At 36.9% G+C, this 19646-nt stretch overlaps 1 pseudogene across 1 annotated transcript; it reads left to right on the top strand.

Moving 5' to 3' along the window:
* The first annotated feature begins 1880 nt into the window (after positions 1-1880).
* Positions 1881-2367, top strand: LOC306663045 (small ribosomal subunit protein eS24-like; annotated as a pseudogene). The gene has a single exon. The product of its transcript is annotated as a small ribosomal subunit protein eS24-like (transcript).
* Positions 2368-19646: the final 17279 nt, after the last annotated feature.

The raw sequence follows: 19646 nt of genomic DNA, 5'->3' as shown, positions 1-19646 counted from the left end.
AGACTGGGAACACAGAGGGTTGGACATCATAAAATAAGGAAGAAATTTCCAGTGCTGCAGCTGCTGCCATGGCTGGAGGAACCAGCCAGAGAGGTCCCTCTGTGAGCAAAGTGGAAGGATAAGGGAATTAAAGGAGCCCACACTCTTTTTGGGGGCCTGAGGCATGTCTGGGTACAGAGAGCTGAGAGTCAAAGACACTGCCCTATTAAATTGAAAGGCCTGCTGCACAACATCCTAGTGCGGGAATGAAGCCCCCCATTCCAGGCGGCGTGCAGAGGACAGAGGAAGGAAACATTTTGCAGCCACAGTGAGGGGACCAACAGCTGGGGGAGCCGATTCCTGCACACCCAAGTTTGGCTTGAAATATAGGCCTGCAGACCCACACTGCACAACAGAGTGTGCCTAGGTGACCAGGAGGAGCAAAGACGGAGGGAGGTTTACACAGGGTATCGTGGGTCGTGGAAACCCACCCAGCTCGCCCCTCCCCTCCAGTCTGGTGTGAGCAGGACCAGCAGGGAGAGACAGGCCTGGCTGGGGATTTGAAAGGGTGGCGGCTGGAGAGACTGAGTTTGGAGACTGAACCTGGGAACGGGAAACGTGGGTCCACAGGAAATGCGGTGGACTAAGAACTGTCTCCTCTGCCACACGAGTGGAACCCAGGGGATATCCCTGGGGTGCGGTCTTTCATGTGGACCAGCAACTTCTGGGCCCTGGAGGTGCGCTGATTTAAAATCTCCAGGCAAAGAGCCTGGAGCCCACCTGGGCCTACACCCCGCCTCCAGGTGTTCGCGGGGTCACCTCTCTCGCTCCAGCAATCCCACCCTGGGTGGAGCAAGCATGGCATCCAGACAACCCCACCTAACTGATGAGAAGGGAAGCTGAGAATCTGAACTACAATGGAAACAATTATTTAACTTTTCTTCAAGAACTCTTTTTTTCTTTTTTTCTGTTTAATTGTGATGTTAATGGTTCATGGACACTTATACATATTCATATTTGTTTTTCACTCATTTCAAGCATTTTGAAGCCACTTATTTTTCATGGATCACTATTTTGAGGACTGGAATGTTTGCTTAGTATATTTCAGTTTTGTTTTGTATTCTTTTTATTTTAAAATATTTTTACTTTATATATTTTCTTTCACTCATCAGTTTCCCTTGATTCTTTTTTGCTTCTGCTAATAGCCAACCTCTACAGTTCTCTCATTCATTCTTCCTTTGATTTTTTACTTCAACCTTCTCTCCTCCTCATAATCATCACTTTCCACATCATTTCTGTTCTTTCCCTGTCCACCATTCAAAATTATAAACCCTTTTGCAAACTTACTGTTTTTATTGTAGGCAATAATTGATCATATCATTTCTGTTTATTGGGACAATTAACATTGAAGATGTCCTAGAAGGAACTATAAGGTTTAATACTATATATTGTTTGCACTGGTTATTGCTATTATTTGTCTCCCCCTAAATGGTGAGGTGCTGAAAATCTTCAGGAACACTTTAAATCCACAGGGTAGAATCTCTACTGCCTCAGATCCATACTATGATATGGATGGACACACAGACAACATGAAAAGGCAAAGGAACAAATCACCTAAAACAAAGATACTTCAATATCAGAATCCATCACCACCACAGTGGAAGAAAGGTCAGAGAAAGAATTTAGAATGTACATAGTTAAACTGATCTGTGATGTAAAAGATGATGTAACAAGTCAAATCAGAGATAAAATACAGGAAGTGAAAGATCACTTCAATAAAGGGATAAGAGATTCTGAAAAAAAAATCAAGCAGAAATCCTTGAAATGAAGGAATCAATTAACCAAATTAAAAATTCAATGAACTCTTTTCCTCCCTGGGTTTCTGAGGATATACCGCCATCATGAATGACACAGTAACTATCCGGACCAGGAAGTTCAACCGACTACTTCAGAGGAAACAAAGGTAATTGATGTTCTTCATCCTGGGAAAGCAACAGTACCTAAGACAGAAATTCGAGAAAAATTAGCCAAAATGTACAAGACCACACCAGATGTCATCTTTGTGTTTGGATTCAGAACCCATTTTGGAGGGGGCAAGACAACTGGCTTTGGCATGATCTATGATTCATTGGATTATGCAAAGAAAAATGAACCCAAACATAGACTGGAAAGACACGGCTTGTATGAAAAGAAAAAGACCTCAAGAAAACAGTGAAAGGAACCTAAGAACAGAATGAAGAAAGTCAAAGGGACTGCAAAGGCCAATGTTGGTGTTGGCAAAAAGTGAGCTGGAGATTGGATAACAACCGAAGGAGTAAAGATTCTGCAATGACGTTATCTGCAGTGATTATGAGACTTTTTCATGAGGATTAATAAATTGTAAAAACTCAAAAAAAATTCAATGGAAAGCATCATCAACAGACTAGACCAACTGGAAGACGGAATTTCAATAAAGACAAAATATACAATCTTGAAAATAAAGTTGACCATGGAGAAAAGATGTTTCAAGACCATGAACAGAACTTCCAAGAAATATGGGACAACCAGAAAAAGACCAAGTTTAAGATTTATTGGGATAGATGAAGGCTTGGAGATACGAACCAAAGGAATGCACAACTTTTTCAATAAAATAATATGAGAAAAATTTCCAAACCTAAAGAAAGAAAAAGAAAATTAAATACTGGAGAACTGCAGGCCCCAAATATACAAATTTACAACAGACCCACACCAAGGCACATTATTATGAAAATGACTGACATACAGAATAAGGATAGAATTTTAAAAGCTCCTAGAGAAAAATTACAAGTTACATTTAGAGGGAAACCAATCTGGATCTCAGACCCAGACCTTAAATCAAGGAGGTCTTGAAATACTATATACCAAGCTCTGAAAGAAAATAGATGCCAGTCAAGAATACTATACCCAGCAAAATTAAGCTTCAGAACTGATGATGAAATAAAAACCTTTCATGATAAACAAAAGTGAAAAAAATTCACAAACAGAAAGCCTGTACTACAAAACATTCTCAATTAAAATTCATGAAGAAATGAAAAATAAATGTGATAAGCAGCAAAGGGAGGAACTACACTAGATGAATAGTCAATCAAAGGAGAAACTAATTCAAATTAAAAGACAGATAGGCTTGGGTTGTGGTTCAGTGGTAGAGTGCTTGTCTAACGTGTGAGGCAGTGGGTTCAGTCTTCAGCACCACATAAAAATTAAAAAACTAAAAGATATGTTTTCAACAACTAAAAATATTTTCTAAAAAATTAAAAGTCATAAATAAATAAAAATAACAGGGAATAAAAATAATTTCTCAGTAATAACATTGACTGTAAATGGCCTAAACTCATCCACCAAAGACATAGACATGCACATTGGATTAAAAATCAACCCAACAATATGCTGTCTACAAGAGACTCACCTTATAGGCAAAGACATGCACAGAATGAAGATAAAAGGATGGGAAAAAATGTATTATTCATATGGGTCTCATAAACAAGAGGAGTTTCTATCTTCATATCAAATAAAGTGCAATTCAAGTCAAAGTTAATCAGAAGGGACAAAGAAGGACATTTCATACTGCTTAAGGAATTATACGTCAACAAGACATAACAGTCATAAATATATATGCCCTAAACAATGGAGTATCTATGTACATTGGAAAAAAAAAAAAAAAAACTTCTCCTGGGGCTGGGGTTGTGACTCAGTAGTAGAGCACTTGCCTAGTATGTGACAGTCACTGGGTTTGATCCTTAGCACCACATATAAATAAATAAAATAAAGGTATTGTGTCCATTTGCAACTAAAATTATTTTAAAAACAAACATTTAAAAAAACCCTTCTCAATTTCAAGAACCAAATAGACCACAATTACAATAATACTGGATGACTTTAACACACATCTCTCATGACTGGGTAAATCCTCCAAACAAAAACTAAATAAAGAAGCTATGGAACTAAAAAATACAATTAATGATTAAGACTTAAGAGACATATATAGAATATTTCATCCATCCATGACTGAATACACATTTTTCTCAGCAGCACATGGAGCCTTCTCTAAAGTAGACCATATCTTAGGCCACAAAGCAACTCTTAGCAAATATAAAAAAAAAATAGAGATAATACCTTGCATTCTATCAGATCATAAGGGAATGAAATTAGAAATCAATAATAACATAAAAAATAAAAGCTACTCTAATACCTGGAGACTAAATAATGCACTATTGAATGACCAATGGATAGCATAAGAAATCAGGAAAGAAATTTAAAAAATACTTACAGGTAAATGAGAATAGTGATACAATATATCAAAATTTCTGGGTCACTAAGAAGACAGTGCTAAGAGGAAAGTTCATTGCAGTGAGTTCATTCATTAAGAGAATAGAAAGTCAACAAATAAATAACCTAATATTACATATCAAATCCTAGAAAAAGAAGAACAAATCAATATCAAAAGTAGTAAAAGACAGGGAATAATTAAAATTAGAGGTGAAATCAATGAACTAAAACAAAAAAATCCAAAAAATTGTCATAACAAAAAGTTGGTTCTTTGAAAAAATAAATAAAATTGAAAAACTCTTAGCTAAGCTAATGAAATGGAAGAGAAAAAGCTCAAATTACTAAAATTCATGATGGCAAAGGAAATATCATAATGGACACTACTGAAATACAGATGATAATTAGAAACTATTTTGAAAATTTATACTCTAATAAAATAGAAAATCTTGAAGACATTGACAAATTTCTAGAGACATATGACCTTCCATAATTGAATCAGGAGAACATAAAAGTCTAAACAGATGAATTTCAAGCAATAAAGTTGAAAACACCATCAAAAGTTGACCAACAAAGAAAAATCCAGGACCAGATGGAATTCTCAGCAAAGTTTTACCAGAACTTCGAAGAACTAACTCCCATCCTCCTCAAATTATTTGATGAAATAGAAAAGGAGGGATTCCTTCCAAACTTATTCTATGAAGCCAATATCACCCAGATACCAAAACCAGACAAAGACACATCAAGGAAAGAAAACTTCAGACCAATATTCCTGATGACCGTAGATACAAAAATACTGGCAATTCACATACAAAAACATATTTAAAAGATAGCAAACCATGATCAAGTGGGGTTCATCCCAGGGATGCAAGTTTGATTTTACATAGAGAAATCAATAAACATAATTCATCACATCAATATATTGACCTTATGACAAGAATCACATGATTATCTCAATAGAAGCAGAAAAAGTTTGACAACATACAGTATCCATTCATGTTTAAAACACTAGAAAAACTAGGGATAGGAGGAACATACCTCAACATTATAAAAGCTATATATGCTAAACCCAAGGCCAACATCATTCTAAATGGAGAAAAATTGAAAGCATTCCCTCTAAAAACTGGAAAAAGACAGGGATGCCCTTTTTCATCATTTCTGTTCAACATTATCCTTGAAACTCTCACCAGAGCAACTGAACAGAAGAAATTAAAGGGATGTGAATAGGAAAATAAGAAATCAAACTATCCCTATTTGCTGATGACATGATTCTGTATTTAGAATACATAACAAACTACATCAGAGAACTTCTAGAACTCATATCAGCAAAGTAACAGGATATAAAATCAACATCCATAAATCAATTGTGTTCCTCTATATCAGAGATGAATCAACTGAAGGAGAAATTAGGAGAACTATCCCATTCATAACAGCATAAAAAAAATTGGGGAATCAATCTAACAGAAGTGGTGGAAGACTTCTACAATGAAAACTACAGAACACTAAAGAAATAAATTGAATAAGACCTTAGAAGATAGAAAGATCTCCCATGTTCTTAGATAGGCAGAATTAATATTGTCAAAATGGCCATACTAGCAAAAGCACAATACAAATTTAATGCAATTCCTATTAAAATTCCAATGATGTTCTTCATTGAAATAGAAAAAGCAATCATGAAATTCATTTGGAAAAATAAAAGAGGCCCGGAATTGTCAAAGCAACCCTTAGCAAGGAAAGTGAAGCAGGAGGCATCATGATACCAGAGCGTAAATCATACTACAGAGCTGTAGTAACAAAAATGGCACAGTATTGCCACCAAAACAGACACAGAGATCAATGAAACCGAAGAGAAGACATAGAGACATGCCACATAAATACAGGTACCTCATACTAGGAGTGCTGTGAACATATACTGGAGAAAAAGATAGCCTCTTCAATAAAAGGTGCTAGAAAACTGGAAATTCATATGTAGCAAAATGAAATTAAACTCCTATCTCTCATCCTGCACAAAACTCAACTCAAAGTGGATCAAGAACCTAGGTATTAGACCAGAGACACTGTGCCTACTAGAAATGTAGGCCCAAATCTCCATCACGTCAGCTTAGGAACTAACTTCCTCAATAATACTCCTAAATCACAAGAAATTAAATCAAGAATTGGTAAATTGGATGGTATCAAACTAAAATGCTTCTTCACAACAAAGGAAACAAACAAGAATGTGAAGAGAGAACCTACAAAATGGAAGAAAATCTTTGCCACCTGTGCCTCAGATAGAACATTAATCTCCAGGATATATAAAGAACTCAAAAACTTAAATATTCAGACAATATTCAAGAAAGGGAAATAAGTAACTATAAGCAAAATATACAAGAACTGTGGGACAACAACAAGTGACCAAATTTAAGAATCATTGGAATTGAAGAGAGTTATAAGATGCAGGCTAATAGAATGGATAAACTCTTCCAGGAAATACTAACAGAAAAATTTCCAAACCTTGAAAATGAGATGGAAATCCAAATACAGGAATTATTCAGAAGCCTAAATAAACAAGATCAAAAAAATATCTTTTCCATGACAAATTATTAAAATGCCTAACATACAGAACAAGGATTGAATTTTAAACGCCTCAAGAGAAAAATGTCAGGTCTCATTTAGAGGCAAGTCAATCAGAATTACTTCTGATGTCACAGCACAAACTCTAAAATCAAAGAGGGCTTGGAATGATGTGTTCCAAGGCCTGAAAGAAAATAATTGTCAACCAAGATTGTTATATCCAGCAAAGTAATAATGCAGAATTGAAAAAATAAAAATCTTCCAAAGTAAGTAGAAATTAAAGAATTCATGACTCCTTAGCCAGTACTACAGAAAATATTTAAAGCAATACTTCGCACAAAAGAAATCAAAAACAAACCCCAGAGGCTCACAAATGAATATCATTTGAAGAGTAGCTATAATGAGAAACAGGACCAAATTAATCATTAGAAATAAATCAAAGTGGGGCTGGGGAGATAGCTCAAGTTGGTAGAGTGCTTGCCTTGTAAGCATAAGGCCCTGGGTTCAATCCCCAGCACCCCCCCCCAAAAAAAAAAAAAAAAGAAATCAAAGTGGCAGGAATTAATAAAAATCTCTGTATAATACCATTGATTATAAATGTTCTCAACTCTCCAATTAAAAGACACAGGTTGGCAAAACAGATTAAAAACAAGACACCACAATAATATGCTGTTTGCAAGAGTTTCACTTTACAGGCAAAGATAACCAAAGGTTGAAATTGAAAGTATGGACATTTTTATACCATACAAATAGAGTCTCAAAACAAGTTGAGTAGTTACTCTTATTATCGACACAGCAAATTTCAAGCCAAAATTAATCAGAAGAGTCAAAGAAGTTTACTTCATGTTGGAAAAGAGAACAATCTCACAAAAAGATGTAAGGTAGTAAATATTCATACCCCAAACATTAGTACACCCAATCACATAATTACATCTAATTCCTTCTCCTTCAATTTTGCAGGATAGCTTTGCTGGATATAGCAATCTTGGTCATTAATTTGGCTTAAATGTTCAAACAGACCTTTGTACAATAATATTGGTTGATTTCAACACATCTTTCTCAGAAATATATAAATTATCCAGACATAAATTCAATAAAGACTTTACAGAACTAAAAAATATAAATCAAATGGACTTAACAGACACCTATAGAATAGTTCACCCAATAACAGTGGAATACACCTTCTTCTCAGTTGCTCATGGAACTATCTGCAAAACAGATAATTTTTTAGGTCACAAAGCAACTATTAGCAAATACAAAAAAATTTATATAATTCCTTGCATCTTATTAGAGTATAATGGAATAGAATTATGTCAACACCAAAAAATCCTACTGAAATTATATAAATTCATGGAGATTGAACAATAAACTTGATTGACGAATTGGTGATATAAGAAATTGGGAGAAATTAAAAAATTCTTAGGCTCAAGTATAGTGATACAACATACCAAAACATCTGGGACACTGCGAAAATGGTTCTAAGAGGCAAGTTTCAGATGTGAGTGCCTACATAAGAAAAATGAGAAAGATCCCAAATAAACAACCTAATGATGCATGTCAAGGTCCTTGAAAATAGAACAAACCAACTCCCAAACCCATAAAAGAAAGGAAATAATTAATATCAGAGATGAAATCAATGAAATAGAGAACAAAAAAACAACACAGAGGATCAATAAAACTGAGTTGGTTCTTTGAAAAGATAAACAAAATTAATAAGACCTTAACCAAACTAACCCAAAGGAAAAAAGAGACAACCAAAATTAATAAAATTAAATATGAAAAGAAAAATAAATCACCAAGATATCACAGAAATTCAGAAGATCATCAGGGAATATTTTGAAAAAATATACTCCAATAAATTGGAAAACATGGAAGGAATGGGAACATTTCTAGACACATATGAGCTGCCAAAACTGAATCAAGAGGACATAGAAAATCTAAACAGAGCAATAAAGAGCAAGGATATAAAAGCAGTAATAAAATGCCTTCCAACATGAAAATCCCAGGTCCACATGGATTCTCAGCTGAATTCTAGCAGATCCTTAAAGAAGAACTAATGTCAATGCTCCTCAAACTATCACATGACATTGGAATACTTCCAAATTTTTTCTATGAAGTCAGTATCATGCTAGTACAAAACCAGGTAAGGACACACCAAGAAATAAAACTACATCAATATCCTTAATGAACTTAGATGAAAAAAATCCTTAATAAAATATTCACAAATCATTTTCAATAACATATTCAGGAGATTGTACATAATGACCACATTGCCATCATGATGTTGAGGTAGTTTCCTTCTATCCTTAGTTTGAATCTTCAGTGTTTTTATCATGAATGGATGCTGAACTTTGGAAAAACATCTATTGAAATCACTAAGTGAGGTTTGCCCTTAATTCTATTTATGTGGTAAATTACATTTATTTCTATTTCTATGTTCAATGATAATGAATCTACTGAGAAAGAAATCAGGAAAAGAATCCCAATCACAATTGCCTCAAAAAAAAAAAAAATCCTAGGCATAAATCTAACCAAAGAGGTGAAAGACCTCTACAGTTTGAAACAATAAAAACTATAGAACACTGAAAAAAGAAATTAAAAAAGACACAAGATGGAAAGACCTCCCATGTTCATGGGCAGGCAGAATATTGTTAAAATTGTCATACTACCAAAAGCAATATACAGTCAATGCAATTCCCATTAAAATGACATTCCTCATAGAACTAGAAAAAACAGTCTAAAACTCATTTGGAAGAATAAAAGACCAAGAACAGTGTTATGGTTTAAATATGAGGTATCCCCCAAAAGCTCATGTGTGAGACAATGAAAGATAATTTAGAGGTGAAATGATTGGTTGTGAAAGTTTTAACCTAATCATTCCATTAATCCCCTAATAGGGGTTAACTAGGTGGTAACTATAAAGCAGGTAGGGTGTGACTGGAGGAGGGTGGGTCACTGGGGGGTATGCCTTTGGGGTATATATTTTGTTCTTGGTGAACCAGATCTCTCTCTCTCTCTCTCCCCCGCCCCCCCCACCTCCCTCTCCTTCCTGGTGCCATGTCCTGTGGGAAGCCAGCCATGATGGGTATGAGAACTGGGTAAAGTTGGAGCCATTAACTAGGAACGCTGGGCCTCAGGAACTCACAGTTGAATATCCACTGTTCAAGAAGGCCTGAGTGTATGGTATCCTGTATTAGCTCACCACTCACTGCTACAAGCACCAGAGATGGTAGTGACCCCCGAGAGCCAAATGGCCTGCTTCCCTCTCCCCTATCTTGTTTTTCTGGAAGAAGCTTCTGCCAGTCCCTTTTGATCTGTGCTGATAAAAATAAAGCAAGTGCGGTCTTCTTCCATTGTAGAGCAAGACCCTCTGGACGGCTCAATGGGCCATGCCCCTGCTCTAAAGATATTCTTGACTTCTATCTTAATTTCCGATATATAAATTTCATAGCTTTTGTTTCTCAGCCAGCCCATCCCTCTGACAGGAAAGGGTTCTTTCGCCCACAAGGGAAGTGAGTGGGAATGTCCTGAGCTGCTTTCTTCCACCACACTCTCTTACCATGATGTTCTGCTTCACCTCAGGCCCAGTGCAAAGAAGTGGGCTGTCTGTGGATTGAGAACTCTGAAACCATGACCTCTCTAACCACTTCCTCCTCTAAAATTGTTCTCATTATGTCTTCTCACCATAGCAGCAAAAAGTTGACTGAAACAAATAGCTGAACAATTTTAGGCCACAAGAGCAATGCTGGAGGCACCATAATACCTGACTTGAAATTACACTACAGAGCTAAGTAACAAAAACTGCATGGCTCTGCATAAAAACAGACACATAGACCAACAATACAGAACAGAAGATGTGAGACAAACCTCACATCCACCGACATTTGGTCCAGTCCTTGAGATACCAAAGCATACTTTGGAGAAAAGACAGCCTTTCAACAAATGGTGCTGGGACAACTGGTTATCCACATGTAGAAGAGTGAGACTAGATCCCTATCTCAACCTGCACAAGAGTCAATTCAAAATGGATCAAAGACCTAGGATTAGACCAGAAACATTGTGACTCCTAGAAGACAACAAACATAGGGCTAACACTCCAGCACAGAGGCACAGCAATGACTTTTCAATAGAACCCCTAAAGCTCAGGAAATAATGCCAAGAGTTAATAAGTAGGATGGCGTCAAATTAAAAATCTTCTGCACAGTGAAGGAAACATTAGGAATGTGAAGAGACAACCCATAGAATGGGAGAAAATCTTTGCTAGTTACTCTTCCTCCATTACAGAGGATTAATATCCAGAATACATACAGAACTCAAAAAACTTAACACCAAAACACAAATAACCCACTTAAAGGGAAAAATGAATAAACAGACACTTGTTAAAAGAAGAAAAACAAATGGTCAACATATACTTGAAAAAATGTTCAACATCATTAGAAACTAGGGAAATTGTAAACCAAAACTACACTGAGATTTCATCTTCTTCCAGTCAGAATAGCAATCATTAATAAATACTAGACAGAATGTGGAGAAAGAGGAACACTTTTCCCTATGGATGGGATTGTACATTAGTACAACCACTACGGAAATCAGTATGGAGGCTCCTCCAAAGACTAGGAATGAAACCACTACAGGACCCAGCTATACCACTCCTTGGCATTTATCCTAAAGAATTAAAGTCAGGGAGGATCCAAGATGCTGGACAAGAGGGAGGCTGTGTTCCTTGTCGCTCCGTAACGCCGGATTCAAGCAGAGGATATCTGTTTCTCGGTGAGGCAGTTTTTGCTGCTTATCGATCCCCTCCCTGCTCTTTACCCCATTTGTCTGCTGTGATCACCTGCAGTCTGCCAGCATATCGACGCCTTTTTTGAGAGCAGATTGCTCACTGTCAGGCGTCTATCATCCGCCATTTGCCTGCCTCTTGCCTGTCCATTGCCTGCCTTACCCCTATCCATCACCCAACGCTTGAGGTTCACCTCCCGATCGTCCGACAGCTGCCAGCAGACTGACCGCAGACCACCAGTGGAGAACCAGCTGCCTGCTGCTGCCTGGAAGTTCACTGTTACAGTACCTGCAGGTTTGATTACACGTGGCTGCCGCCATTTTGAGACAACAGCCAGGCCCTGTAGGACCCCTGGCTGGACTGACTGAGCTCCGTCTCCAGGATCCCTCAGCCCGACAGATCACTCCATGCCTCTGGGGCCCTCACATCAACTGACTGCTCCCTGCCACCAGGACCCCCAGACCAACTGACTGTGCCCTATCACCGGGAACCCAGACCGACTGATTGCACCCGGCCTCCTGGATCCCACAACCACACCAAACACACCTGACCTCCAGGACCCCTGCCGGACCAACTGCATCCTGTCTCCAGGACCTCCAGCTGACCACGTCCACCCCTGAGCTGTAGCTCCCCATTTGCCAACACATTTGGAGGCCAGAGCAGCCATCTTGGATAATCCTGGAAGCTGTAGCTCCGATCTTTGAGTGGGGCAAATGCCATCCTGAGATGCCTGCTGGAGGCTTGAAACTCATTGTCAGGTACCTCTCATACATCAGGCTACTCAAAACTGGGAGGATTCATTAGTATATGACTGTTATACAGTAGATTTTCTTTTTTCTCCTTTGTAAAAAAAAATTTAAGTTTTTATTTCTTTACGTTTCTTGCTTTCTTTTCCTTCTGTTTACCTGTTCCCTCAGAGTCTCTTTCTCCCTTATTGCATGCTAACATCCGATTTCTTTTGATTACACTCTCACCCTTTCTATTATCTACAACTTCTGTATATTCTTTTCTTATCCCATTAACAGCCATATTCTACATCCCTCTGCATCCTCTTTGTCCTCCATTAGAAACTGCAGACCTTACTGCAAACCTGTTTGTTTTACCGTAGACAATATTTGAACTCATTTTGTTTATTATGACAATTTTGCTATTGTCCCCATAGGGGCTATTTGGTCTAGGATTGAATAGTGTCTGATTTGGGCACTGCTAATATTGATCTCCCCTTAAAGAAAGGGTTTTGGAAACCTATAGGGCCACTATAAGACTATAGGGGGAAATCTGCAATACCCCAGATCTGCACTGCTAGAGGGGAAGATACATGAACAACATGAAAAAACAAGGGAAGAAAATGATCCAAACAAATCTAGATTCTATAGTAATAGAATCCAATGACAATATGTTAGAAGAAATGTCAGAAAAGGACTTCACATTATACATGATTAAGATGATTCACGAAGCAAAGGATCAGATAAGAGAGCAAATGCAGGCAATGAATGATAATACCAATAAGCTGAAAGAGCACCTGCAGGAAGCAAAAGATCATTTCAACAAAGAGATAGAGATTCTCAATAAAAACCAAATGGAAATACTTGAAATGAAGGAGACAATAAACCAAATAAAAAACACAATGGGAAGCATCACCGAAAGACTAGACCACTTGGAAGACAGAACCTCAGACAATGAAGACAAAATATTTAATCTTGAATATAAAGTTGCCCAAACAGAGAAGATGGTAAGAACTCATGAACAGAATCTTCAAGAACTATGGGACATCATGAAAAGACCAAATTTAAGAATTATTGGGATTGAGGAAGGCACAGAGATACAAACCAAAGGAATGAACAACCTATTCAATGAAATAATATCAGAAAATTTCCCAAGCCTGAAGAATGAAATGGAAAATCAAATACAAGAGGCTTACAGAACACCAAATGCACAGAATCACAACAGATCCACACCAAGGCACATTATAATGAAAATGCCTAACATTCAAAATAAAGATAGGATTTTGAAGGCCGCGAGAGAAAAGCATCAGATTACATATAGGGGGAGACCAATACGGATAGCAGCCGACTTCTCAACCCAGACTCTAAAAGCTAGAAGGGCCTGGACCAACATATTTCAAGCTCTGAAAGAATATGGTTGCCAACCAAGAATCCTATACCCAGCAAAACTAACCTTCAGATTTGAAGATGAAATAAAATCCTTCCATGATAAACAAAAGTTAAAAGAATTTACAAATAGAAAGCCTGCACTACAGAATGTTCTCAACAAAATATTCCATGAGGAGCAAATGAAAAACAACAATGGAGGTCAGCAAAGGGAGGAACTACCTTAGAGAAAAACCACTCAAAGGAGAAACCAAGCCAACTTAAAAACCAAAAATAAGCCAAATGACTGGGAATACAAATCATTTCTCAATAATAACCCTGAACGTTAATGGCCTAAACTCATCAATCAAAAGACATAGACTGGCAGAATGGATTAAAAAGAAAGACCCAACAATATGCTGCCTGCAAGAGACTCATCTCATAGAAAAAGACAGACTAAAGGTGAAAGGATGGGAAAAAACCTACCACGCACATGGACCCAGTAAAAAAGCAGGGGTTTCCATCCTTATATCAGATAAAGTGGACTTCAAGCCAGAGTTAGTCAGAAGGGATAAAGAAGGACATTTCATACTGCTTAAGGGAACCATAAATCAGGAAGACATAACGATACTAAATATTTATGCCCCAAACAATGGTGCATCCCTGTACATCAAACAAATCCTTCTCAATTTCAAGAATCACATAGACCACAGCACAATAATTCTGGGCAACTTTAATGCACCGCTGTTACCACTAGATAGATCTTCCAAACAAAATCCAACCAAAGAAACCATAGAACTCAATAACACAATCAATAACCTAGACTTAATAGACATATATAGAATATTCCATCCATCAACGAGTGGATACACTTTCTTCTCAGCAGCACATGGAACCTTCTCGAAAACAGACCATATGTTATGCCACAAAGCAGCCCTTAGGAAATGCAAAAAAAAATAGAGATACTGCCTTGTGTTCTATCAGATCACAATGGACTGAGAGTAGAAATCAATGACAAAGTAAAAAAGGAAATTACTTCAACACTTGGAGACTAAATAATATGCTATTGAATGAAACATGGATAACAAAGAACATCAGGGAGGAGATTAAAAAATTCTTAGAGGTCAATGAGAATGATGATACAACATATCAAAATCTCTGGGACACTATGAAAGCGGTACTAAGAGGAAAATTCATTGCATGGAGCGCATTCCAGAAAAGAATAAAAAGTCAACAATTAAATGACCTAACATTACAGCTCAAAGCCCTAGAAAAAGAAGAACAGAATAACAGCAAAAGTAGTAGAAGACAGGAAATAATTAAAATCAGAGCTGAAATCAATGAAATTGAAACAAAAGAAACTATTCAAAAATTGACATAACAAAAAGTTGGTTCTTTGAGAAAGTAAACAAAATAGATAAACCCTTAGCCACACTAACAAAGAGAAGGAGAGAGAAGACTCAAATTACTAAAATACATGATTCAAAAGGAAATATCACGACAGACACCACTAAGATACAGAACATAATGAGAAGCTACTTTGAAAATCTGTATTCCGACATAATAGAAAGTACCGAAGACATTGACAAATTTCTACAGACATATGCTCCTCCCACACTGAACTAGGAGGACATACACGATTTAAACAGATCAAGATCAAGCAATGAAATAGAAGAAGACATTAAAAATCTACCATCCAAGAAAAGCCTAGGACCAGACGGATTCTCAGCCGAGTTCTACAAGACCTTCAAAGAAGAACTCATTCCAATACTTCTCAAAGTATTCCAGGAAATAGAAAAGGAGGGTACCCTACCAAACTCATTCTATGAAGCCAATATCACCCTCATACCCAAACCAGGAAAAGACACATCAAGGAAAGAAAATTTTAGACCAATATCCTTAATGAATATAGATGCAAAGATCTTTAACAAAATATTGGCAAACCGTATCCAAAAACATATCAAGAAAATTGTGCACCACGATCAAGTGGGGTTCATTCCTGGAATGCAAGGATGGTTCAACATTCGTAAATCAATAAACGTTATCCATCATGTCAATAGACTTAAGGATAAGAATCATATAGTTATTTCAATTGATGCAGAAAAAGCATTTGACAAAATACAACACCCCTTCATGCTGAAAACACTAGAAAAAATAGGGATAGTAGGAACATACCTGAGCATTGTAAAGGCTATTTACGCTAAGCCCATGGCCAACATCATTCTTAATGGAGAAAAACTGAAACCATTCCCTTTAAAAACGGGAACAAGACAGGGATGTCCTCTTTCACCACTTCTATTCAACATTGTCTTCGAAACTCGAGCCAGAGCAATTAGGCAGACTAAGGAAATTAAAGGGATAAGAATAGGAATAGAGGAACTTAAGCTGTCACTATTTGCAGATGACATGATTCTATATTTAGAGGATCCAAAAACCTCCTCCAGAGAACTTCTAAACCTCATCGATGAATTCAGCAAAATAGCAGGCTATAAAATCAACACGCATAAGTCTACAGCATTTTTATACACAAGCGACGAAACAGCTGAAAGGGAAATGAGGAAAACAACTCCATTTGCAATAGCCTCAAAAAAAATAAAATACTTGAGTATCAATCTAACCAAAGAGGTAAAAGATCTCTACAATGAAAACTACAAAATGCTGAAGAAAGAAATTAAGGAAGACCTTAGAAGATGGAAAGATCTCCCATGTTCTTGGATAGGAAGAATTAATATTGTCAAAATGGCCATACTACCAAAAGTGCTATACAGATTCAATGCAATTCCAATTAAAATCCCAATGATGTACCTCGCAGAAATAGAGCAAGCAATCATGAAATTCATCTGGAAGAATAAGAAACCCAGAATAGCTAAAGCAATCCTTAGCAGGGGTATCGCAATACCAGAACTTCAACTATACTACAAAGCAATAGTAACAAAAACGGCATGGTATTGGCTCCAAAATAGACAGGTAGATCAATGGTACAGAATAGAGGACACGGACACAAACCCAAATAAATACAATTTTCTCATACTAGACAAAGGTGCCAAAAATATGCAATGGAGAAAAGATAGCCTCTTCAACAAATGGTGCTGGGAAAACTGGAAATCCATATGCAACAGAATGAAACTAAACCCCTATCTCTCACCCTGCACAAAAATCAACTCACAATGGATCAAGGACCTTGAAATCAGACCAGAGACCCTGCATCTTATAGAAGAAAAAGTAGGTACAAATCTTCACCTTGTTGGCTTAGGATCAGACTTCCTTAACAGGACTCCCATAGCACAAGAAATAAAAGCAAGAATCAATAACTGGGACAGATTCAAACTAAATAGCTTTCTCTCAGCAAAGGAAACTATCAGCAATGGGAAGAGAGAGCCTACAGAGTGGGAGAATATCTTTGCCACTCATACTGCAGATAGAGCACTAATTTCCCAAATCTATAAAGAACTCAAAAAACTCTACTCCAAGAATACAAATAACCCAATCAACAAATGGGCTAAGGAAATGAACAGACACTTCGCAGAAGAAGATGTACAAGCAATCAACAGATATATGAAAAAATGTTCAACATCTTTAGTAATAAGAGAAATGCAAATCAAAACTACACTAAGATTCCATCTCACCCCAATTAGAATGGCGATTATCAAGAACACAAGCAACAATAGGTGTTGGAGAGGATGTGGGGGAAAAGGTACACTCATACATTGCTGGTGGGACTGCAAATTAGTGCAGCCACTTTGGAAAGCAGTGTGGAGATTCCTTAGAAAACTTGGAATGGACCTACCATTTGACCCAGCTATCCCACTCCTCGGCCTATACCCAAAGGACTTAAAATCAGCACACTACAGAGATACAGCCACATCAATGTTCATAGCGGCTCAATTCACAATAGCCAGACTATGGAACCAACCTAGATGCCCTTCAAGTGATGAATGGATAAAGAAACTGTGGTATATATATACAATGGAATATTACTCAGCTATAAAGAATAATAAAATTATGGCATTTGCTTTCCAGAGTGTCTGCACTAATTTGCAGTCCCACCATGAAATTGGAGAATATCATGTTAAGTGAGATAAGCCAATCTCAAAAATCCAAAAGAGGAATGATCTCACTGATAAGCGGATGATGACACTTAATGGGAGGTGAGAGGGGGACAAGAATGGAGGAAGGAGGGACTGTATAGAGGGAAAAGAGAGGTGGGAGTGGTGGGGAGAAGAAAAAATAACGGAATAAAAAAATTAGACAAAGACAAAGAGATATCATATATGGATATGATATCTCAGGATTTTATTTGTACACTGATGAGCTCTGTATCAACACTGCCTTTTATTTCTTACAGAAATTCTTTGACATCTGTTTCAAGTATTCTCATGGAGAAAGGTGATAGTTTTGTTTATTTGTATAATTTTATCTAGCACTTGATGTTTTTAATAAATGTGGATGAAAAACACACACACAAAAAGAATTAAAGTCATCATATGATAGCAGTATATGCATACCTATGTTTATAGCAGCTTGATTCACAACAGCCAAACTATGGAACCAACCTAGATGTCTTTCAATGATAAACTGCAAAGAAAATGTGATACATACACACAATGGAGTTTTTTTTCAGTCATGAAGAAAAATGAAATTGTAGAATCTGTAGGCAAGTGAATGGAACTTAAGAACATTGTCAAGCATAATAAGCCAAACTCAGGACAAGGGCCTTATGTTGTCTCCCACATGTGGAGACTCGAGAAGAAAAAGAAAAAGAAAGGTAGGGAGCAGGTCTCATGAAAATCAGAGACATTAGTAGAGTGGAGGAAAGAGACCGTGGGAAGGAAGGGAGAGGGAAAGAGGAATTACTGGGAAATGATACTGGTCAAATTATATTGTTGGCATGCACAAAATATGTAGCAACAAATCCCACCATTATAAATGTATGATTATAATGCACCAATAAAAACATGAACAATAAAAATCAAAACTAACAAAAAATAGTCCTTACCTTAGCTCTAGAAGTTTTCTGGTGGGTTTTTTTTTTGGATAGTTTAAATATATAAACATGTCATCAGCAAATAGTGATAGTCTGAGTTCTTCTTTCCCTATTTGTATCCCTTAATTTCTTTCTTCTAATTGCAATGGGGCTAGAGTTTCCAGTACTGTGTTGAATAGAAGTGATGAAAGAGGGCATCCCTGTCTTTTTCAAGTTTTTAGAGAGAATGGCTTTCATTTTTTTTCTCCATTTAGAATGATGTTTACCTGGGGTTTAGTATAGATAACTTTTACAATGTTGAGCTATGTTCCTACTAGAGAGTTGGCATCGCAGAGTAGGTAGCTTTTTCAGATTGGCTTCTTTCACTTAGCAATATGCATTAAGGTTCTGCCATGTGTTCTCATGGCTTGATGACTCATTTCTTTGCAGTGCTGAATAATATCTCCTTGTATGGATGCACCACTGTTTATATCCATTCAACTATTAAATGACCTCCTTGTTGATTCCAAGTTTGGGCAATTATGAGTAAAGCTGCTTTAAATATTTGAGTGCACATTTTTATGTGGACACAGATTTCCAATTCATTTGGAAAAATGCCAAGGAGCATGACTGCTGGAACATATGGTGAGAGTATGTATAGTTTTATAAGAAGCTGCCAAAAAGACTTAGCTCTGTCATTTTGTTATCTGTTTTCTATTTGTGTTATAGCTTTTTTAGTTCCTTATTTCCTGCTTACTGTCTTTTGTGTTCAGCTGCTATTTTTTTTTTGTAATGAAATGTTTTAATTCCATTCTCATTTTTTTTTGTGTGTATATTTTACACATATTTTCTTTGTGGTTACTATGGTATTTACTCTAACATCCTAAAATTATAACATTCTAATTTGAATTTGTACCACTCAGCTCCAATGACATGCAAAAACTCCGAGGTTCCTTTAGCTCTATCTCTGTACCTTATGGGTGTTGATGTCACAAAA

This window comes from Sciurus vulgaris (genome assembly GCF_902686455.1).
Source record: "Sciurus vulgaris genome assembly, chromosome: 5".
Classification (NCBI taxonomy): Eukaryota; Metazoa; Chordata; class Mammalia; order Rodentia; family Sciuridae; genus Sciurus; species Sciurus vulgaris.
Note: the sequence above shows the minus strand (reverse complement) of the source record. Positions and strands in the feature narration are given on the sequence as shown.